This window comes from Curcuma longa, chromosome 1, assembly GCF_044706935.1.
Source record: "Curcuma longa cultivar G26 ecotype Majalengka, Jawa Barat chromosome 1, ITB_CL_G26_1.1, whole genome shotgun sequence".
NCBI lineage: Eukaryota > Viridiplantae > Streptophyta > Magnoliopsida > Zingiberales > Zingiberaceae > Curcuma > Curcuma longa.
The window spans coordinates 22,163,402-22,172,132 of NC_133861.1; the positions used below are offsets into that span (position 1 = coordinate 22,163,402).

General features: G+C 34.9%; 1 pseudogene; it reads right to left on the reverse strand.

The window, feature by feature from the left end:
- Positions 1 to 906: 906 nt before the first annotated feature.
- Positions 907 to 7,132, reverse strand: LOC141826207 (uncharacterized; annotated as a pseudogene).
- Positions 7,133 to 8,731: the final 1,599 nt, after the last annotated feature.

Consider the following 8,731-nt stretch of genomic DNA (forward strand, 5'->3'; position numbering starts at 1 on the left):
AAAAGGCACACTTGCAATTGGACTGACTTATGAAATCATGCAGTCTATAATTTACATCACTATCTGTGATGCATGAAATGTTGTCAATGGGAATTAGGCTAGCATGTAGAAAATTTATTCCGATGGGCAACTCTGAAATCATCTATTAGCACCACTTGAAAGTTGAAACTTGGTTTTTAATCTCTAGCTTAAGGGAACTCACCTCAAACTGCCAACATTTCCTAATTGTTCAGAGTTGATGACCTTCATCCAGTTTCAAACTCTTCATATGTACTAAGCCAAGGTGTTTTTCCTCTCCCGTAGCAATGAAGTTATTAGTTTCTCAAGAGTCAATATGTGCAAATCTTCTTTACATTGAGTTTGATATCCAAGAAGATTAGCTTGGGAAGTGAATTTTCACGCCTATGTTTCAACTCTGACTTTTTATATGTGAGCTTAAACAGCATCAAAAAATCGAGAAGCTCCAACTTTTGTACTCGTTTGCAAAGACCCACCACTGCTTTCAGGGAGATCACTGCACTCTGGATTACTTCAAATATGATGCTTCTTTCTTCTTGCCCTTGGAATCACCACATGAATTTAGTAGGTCGAATCAAGGTTTAAAATCTCGACCCGTGCCGAGGTTTTGGTCCCAGACTGGAACGATACGGTTTCGGTATTCGTATCGTGCAGTGTCGATATAGTTTCAGTACTTTTTTATTTATATATATAGTAATTATTAGATAAATATGTTTATTGTGTATAATTTAAAAATAAATTGTATATTAATTTGATATAAGTTCTTAATTATTGACCATTTAATATTATTAAACAAAAATAAATATACCTTTCTTTAAAGAAAATTGATCTATTAATAACTCAAATTATAATTGATAATTGATACATCATACATCATAATATACCTTACTAATACCAAAAGGAGTGACGTGAATCAGATGGAAGCATTGGTTCTTGCAACATTCTGCTTAGATCAACTCCATAGTTCTCCAACGCCCAGATTAAATAATCATCCCATGACATGCAATATTGATATTGATTTCTCCACATATCCATCAACATGTCTCGATTCACCACTGGAAGTTGGACTTGAACTGGCACCACTGGAATCGGAATGGGTACAGGCACAGGATAAGGATAAACATACCCCCCTGAACTCTGATATGATGGATCACCATAAGATGCATCAGAACTATAATAAGAAGGTCGTGAGTATGATGAACTTCAATCAGAATCAATCTCAGTTAAACTCTCCCTCATATCTTGATAATTATGAACTTCCTTTTATTTGTCAACTTTAGATCGGCGTCGATACTGAGTCATAATAGTTCTACCTCCGTGATCATCATCTTGAGTTGCATGCGTGTAATCTTGCTCACATATCCAAGGCTCCGGTGCTGGAGTAGAGGGAACATAAATTTCACCACCACCAGATGCATCATCACTGTTATCACTTCCATGAGTACTTGCACTGCTATCGACATCACTATCATCATTTCGAATTTCTCATCGGACTACAGTGTCCAAAGGTGCTGATGTTTCATCACTGTCATCATGTTCTTGCTCATCAATTGCTTCGAGAGGATTTTCCCTAATTCTCAATTGACCCCTTTCCTTAAAAGTAGGAGTTTTAATTTTTCTTTTCTCTTTAGTAAAAGTTGCAGGAGCTTTACCTTTGCCTTTATCTACAGACTTTGGTTGAGTTTGGGGTTGGGATGTTTGAGAACGTCTAGGTTAAGATCCAGAAAATCGAAAATCTTAATCATTATCGTCTTCTTCCTCATCGATATCTCCTCTAGTTTGCATATTTTCAATTTGCTGAGTAAGAAATTCAGATGGTCGTGGTGGGTCTCCTTGTAAAGTACAAGGATTTAATTAATTACTTATTTATTTATATTATTTTGTGGATTTATTTTTGAACCCATTTAGAATCAACTTGGTTTGGTTCTGATGGAAGAGAGCTTTGTCAAAATGGATGCGATGAGAAGATTCGTTTGATGAAGACGAATCCAAAAAGACTAGTTTGGGTAAAATCGAGATTCGTTTAGTGAATGAACCAAGCAAACCAAAACAAATCCGGTTTGCTAAAGTAAACCCTAGGTTCGGGTTGGCTCGGTTCGGTTCGTGTGCGGTCCGGTTCAGACAAATCCCAATCGCGATTTTTAATCTCAAAATCACGCAATCGCAATTTTTTTTTCTCCCTGCCCGCGTCTCTCGCAGTGCCGCGCCCGAGTCCGGCGGAACTGAGGGACGCCGCCGCCGGCGCCCGTATCCACCGACAAGAACTTCGGGTAAAAAGCCTATAAAAAGGGACGATCGAAGGAGGGAGCGGATACAAGCAAAAACCCTAGCTGCTCTCTGCCGCACGACGCCGCCGCTATGAGAAGAAAATGCCGACGCCGCCGCTGTCGCGTGGAGAAGACCCCGCCTTCACCTTCCTCGTAGTACCCTCTTCCTCTTTTCTCTTCATAGCCGCCGCTACCTACTTCTTCCTCCTCTGTTCCGGTGGCCGCCCAAGGGATAGCTCTGTCGCCGCCAACTAGAGCTTGATTCTAGGGTACTGATCAGAGGTAAACATTCTTGAGCCGGGTTAATTCCTGTTTAATTAGGTTCAGTGAGGAAGGAGATCGGGATTTCTTGAATTTAAGTCCTATTCGGTTTACTGTTTTATTGGAAGGTTGCTGTTGAGACTTGGTTGTATTGGTTAGGGTTCGGTTGAAGAGGTCTGTGCAAGATGGTTTGTTAGTTTGGGCATTTTTAGTTGTTGTATGTTTACCGTAACCAGGACTTTATCCCTCTTCCGAGATGAAAATTTGATAAAACCTAATTAGATTTTAACTTCACATATTTCAAAATGTGGCACATGATTTATAAAACCTTGCAATTTATCCTCAATGCTTACTTGTATAAGTTGATCATAATTTAGGATTTGTTCGGTTGAAAAGTTAAGATTGATCTGTTAATATGATTTACCTACTAGATTAGGTTAGGTTAAATTTGGCCAAGTTGAATTAATTGGATCTGGGTTAAGTTAGTGATTGATCTAGATAAGATTAATTAGAGTTTAATTGGGTTAGATTAACCTTAGAATCAACTGGGAATTACTCCGTTAAAAAAAATTTTAATATTTAGAAGATGGTTATTTTAAATTTGCAGGACATTTATCTGTTGATCCTGCTATACACGGAGGATTTTATTAGGATTTTATTGCGACGTGCGTCACACCAAGTGGGTACATTCTATCTTTGGACTCGTATAATGTTCCTGTGCATGAATAAAAAATAATAATAAATACAAATATTTATATGTTATAATTATTTTCAAAAGGGGATTAAAATGACCCTTAAACTATTGAAATAGGATTAAAATAATTAAATTATTAAAGGGTAAATAATTGATTTATTTCCTGTTCGCACATGGGTTCATCTGGGATATTAAAAATGGGAAAGAGTGTTTTCAAAATTCAAATAGATATTCTCATTTACTCTGCTATTGATACTTGTCTTTTTATATTACTTGACCTTTTATTTCTCATGTTGTTGATACTACATCTAGTTGATACTTATCCTTACCTGCAAAACTTGATTGTGATACCTAAATGAATGAATAATATTTAATTTGGTTGAGTTGGTCGTTTAGACCAAATCGTGAAGATACATACTGAGAATGTAACAATGATGATAATTGATGAAAAAGATATAACATGAAATGAGATAAAAGAAATTGATAAATATTGAAAGGTATTAACTATGAGCCTAGTTTTTTTATACCAAAGTTATATACCAGAGTACTGGACCGTACACTTAAGTAATGGTGCGAGACATAGTCCTCGGTCCAGAGCACGTGACCAGCCACATATCGTTGTGGTAGGGCAGAGGCCGCGGTCAGTATTTATCTATCTTCCACCGGTGAGGGCTAGAGAGCTCGTACGTTAGATAACGTATGCGACGATATATTCTGAAGAGGCACTGTTAGCCTAGATTATGAGATTTTATTATTTTTCAACTCTGATGATATTGGCTCTTGTTGTATTGCTTATACACCTGTTGACACTAATTATAATAATTAATCATATTGAGATTATTCTGATGATACTGGGATATGACATGATTAAACAATCAAGACTGAGAAATTATCATAATGGAGGATAAAGTATGATAATTAAGTTAATATATGAACTTGTCACCTAATTTTAAACAGTAATAACTGAAGATAATGATAAATTGATATATTTATATTAGGAAAACTTTAAGAAGAGCTTAAAATGACATTAAAAATTATGATCTACTCTATTTCCCTTGTCTTCTTAAACAAGATTAAATTCATGCACATCTTTTCTGATTACCCACTTAGCCTTTGACTAACTATCTACATTCTTTGGCTTCTAGTTGCAGGCACAGGTTAGTGCACCTTGTTCGTATTAAGACGATAGTAGATAAGGACATCGGAGCTTGGAGTTCTGCGGGACTGCCTCCGTCTCACAGCAAGGCGAAATTGGTCTTCCTTCGTATGCTTTTGGATCGTTGAGTACTTCGTATGATTTTTGGTTTCGGATTTTATTTGGTTGTGGGGTTTGTGGAATTATCGTTGGATTTTTATGGTGAGCATTATCGTTGTGTTTTGGTATTGTCGTTGGTGAATATGGATTTGTTGTAGTGGTGGTTATTATAGTTGATGCATGTGTGTATCTGAGTAGCTATGGCCATGTGACCCTGGTGTATGTATGTTAAATTGTAGATGACCGTGTGGACCTCTTTCCATTAAAAATGTATTCAGGGAAATTGAATTGTTACAGGGGAGATGCTGCCGAATTTTTCAGACAGCCGTCTCCCGGGACGTGACACTCCTGCTTCATCAAATAATGGATTCTCAACTTCACCAGCGCTCCACCAATCCATCATTGGATCATTCTCAGTTTGGACAAATCCAATATCAAATGGGTCTACATCACCAGACTCTTGTTCTTCCTTCTCTTCTGTTATGGCTCTTAGTTGAAGACGCATATTATAATGAACATAGACCATCTTCTCCAAACGACGATAAGAAAAACGATTTCGAACTTCCGTATAAATGAGAGAGAAAGTTATCCAATTTCTTTCACAACCACATGAAGATGTCTGTGAAAGAATCTATACTGCAATCTTTTTCAAATTTGGAGTTGATCCTCCAAATTGTAACCACCACTCATCTGTAAGATAAATAAGAATAAAATTAAAATAATATTTATATTTGTTGACAACAATTACTAATGATTTTACTTTATTTACCTACATCTATTTTATATCTGCATGACACTGCAAAATCATCACTAAAAGAACCATATGCCTCTCAAAATAATCGACTTTCATTAATTGCCTCAGTAGCTAATTGTCTATTTGGTTGTAGTCTTGATATTACATTTCTGAGGGCCGCTAATAAATCTTCATTTGTGCCAAGATTATATCGGTATTGATATGCCGGATTGAGATAATAACCTAAAATAATTAAACATATATAACTATTAATAACAAATATTAAAAATTCTTTTATCATTAAAAAATACGCACCTGCTAAATGAATATATTTTCCTATTTGATTGTCCCATCTTGTAGTGATTATATTAATATAAGGTTGATATTTGGTTGGTGATTATAGACGCCTCTTAATTTCCTCTTTTGCTTCATAAATTAGGCAGTAAACATTACTCATTTGTGGCTTCTTGTCCATATCAACTTTGCGCAGAACAACGTACAAGGGCTCTACTGCTACAAGAATATCTGTAATATAGTCCCAAAATCTAACCGATATAATAATTTTTTACACTTCTTTACCTTCGGTCATGTTAGAATATCGAAAGGCTTCCCAATCCTCAAAAGTGAACATGGCTTTCAATCCACTTTTTTTCTGAAACAATGATTTTAACAGAAGAAAATGAGTGGCAAACCTAGTGGCTCCTGGTCGCAAAATCTCTCCATCAATAAATTTTCTCATTAATCCATGAACCCAATGATGATTATAAAGGAATTTTGTTAGCGATTGACCTTTTTTCACTATCTTCTTCACTATATCGAGTTTACCGATATCTGCCATCATCAAATCAATACAGTGTGTTACACATGGTGTCCAAAATAATGTTTGATGCTTTTGCTCCAACAACTCTCCAGCCCTCTTAAAGTTGGCACCATTATCTGTAATCACTTGTACTATATGTTCTGCACCTATATCTTGAACCACATTATCCATCAAACGATATATGTAAGGTGCATCATGATACTTTGTAGTTGCATCAATAGATTTATGAAATATGACTTTTCTATTGCAGTATATCAAAAAGTTGATGATGCTCATCCATGTAGGTCCTGTCCAGCCATCGCACATCAACGTAATCTCATATAAACTCCATTGCTTCTTACATGATAGAATCCAAGTCTTAATCTCCTCCACTTGTTCATCTAAATACGGACCAGCAATTTCATATGCAGTCGGAGGTTGAATACCCGGACCGGATTTTTAGATGTTGGACACCATACTACGGTAGTATGTGTTGATTGCTGCATTAGGAGGAATTTGATTAAATTGAAAAAATTTAACAATATTTTTATCGATTGATTTCTTCTTCTCTTTCGTATATGCATCATCAATCCGAGTTTGTTTGCTAGCTTGGTCTCGGAATGCTAGTGGATCAATATCAGCAATATCAACTGCTCGTCTTCGTCCCATAGAAGAGAAAAAACGACCAATACCACCTAGTGCTGAAGTAATACGAGCACTTGCACTCCTTCCCAATATTGCTACAATAGTTGAGCCAGATCCACTAGCACCAGCTGAGCCACTTCCGCCAGCGCCAATTATAGTACCACCATGTCTCATGTGTTGCTCATATTCATATTCAGTTCGAGAGGCATGGAGAGCTGCTAAAAATTCTTCGTCATTTGGAACTTCATCACAACTTTCAAACTCATCATAGGTTGGCTCTCTAGAACTTCGGCTATCCAAAAGTTCCCGTTATTGTTATTTATATTTCATTGTTTTTTTTTACATCAAGTTCCTCTTTCATTGTACGACGAACTTCTTGAGGAACTTTTGGACATTTAGAAACATCTGGATATCCACCAGCAAGATGTTTTAGGCGTGTGATCCCACCGCCGCGTCCAATTATATCGCAATGCAAGCATTGCCAATGAAATCAATTCTCTAATCGACGTGCATGTCTTCAAGCTGAATCATAAAATTGTTGTTTTTGTATCATTACATTATAAAAAAATTTAAAAAATAAAAAGATCAAATAATTCAGAATAAGTATTTATAATTATAGCATTAATAATATTTTTTTTATGTCATCACATATAATAACAAGATCTTTCAAGAATGACCTCCCCCTGAACTAGACACTCTCTTAAGACGTCCTTGTTGACCACAAGGATTTTCTGCCTATGTGTCTTAGGGTTTTGACTTAGTGTTGACCTAAAGGTTTGTGTCTAATGTGTTGGTCAACCAATTTTCAAATATATAGAGTTTTGAAACTTATAATATAAGCAAGCATGAAATTCAAGGAAATATCAAATTTTCAAAAATAGTTTTTATAAAAATATTTATAATAATTTTTGAAAATATTTTTCAAAGCATTGTACTTTAACTGTCCTTATCATCTCACCCGTACTAAGTGTTGCAATACATGGCATACACGGGTAACCTTATGGGTTATGTGAGATGAGTAGTCAATTTTATCTTTATTAATTTTAAGTTAAGTTCTAATGAAATGTTTGACCTTGAGTTAGATTCAGGTTTAACCGTCAATCAATTAAGTCCACATTTCAAAAATCAGTTTCCAGGCAGTGGCGAGGCACAGGGGCCTTCTTGGGTATCGGAACAACGACCACTTTCTAAGACAAAACTGATTCAAGAAATTATGACCTTAACAGATTTCTTGAGAAACCTTGGTCTAACTAGTCTAGGATGTGGCGAGGTAGCTTCGGTCAGTTTAGTTCGACTAAGCAAATCAAGTCAGGTACTCCTTACCCTTCTTGACCACTTAACCTAACCTCCCTAACGTACTATCATCTCGCCCCACCCTGGTACTATGTTGGCAAGTGTCAATCATTCATGTGTCCTTAACTAACCGTTCTAGATTAAGCGTTAAGTAAACATGATGACATGGCATGTTATATGCATTTAAAATAAAGCAGATGCATGTCATGGCAAGTATGCATGAGTCAAACAATTCACGCAATAAATTTTGATTTCTAAGGATGTATCAAATTCTCGATTTGATACATTTCGTGTGGACCCGCGAATGTGTCAACCCACTTTGACACACTTTGACTTTTATTTTTATTGTTTCATTTGGTAATATTTTAATTTAGTTTTATAATTAAAGGTAATTTATTTTAATTAGGTTCATAGCTTTTAAGTTTTAATTTAAGTTTAAATTTGAATTTTTGATTTAATTTTAATTTTTAATTTAATTTAATTTTAATTTAATTTAATTTTAATTTAATTTAATTTTAATTTAATTTAATTTTAATTTAATTTAATTTAATTTAATTTAATTTAATTTTTAATTTAATTTTAATTTAATTTAAATTTTAATTTAATTTTAATTTAATTTAATTTAATTTAATTTTTAATTTAATTTTAATTTAATTTTAATTTAATTTTTATTTGTTTACTTTCTCCTTGAGAAGTCCTACCTTCTTTTGGAGTGATTTAGCCAAGTCTTCGGACTTAGCTATTTTCTTACATAAGCTAATTATTA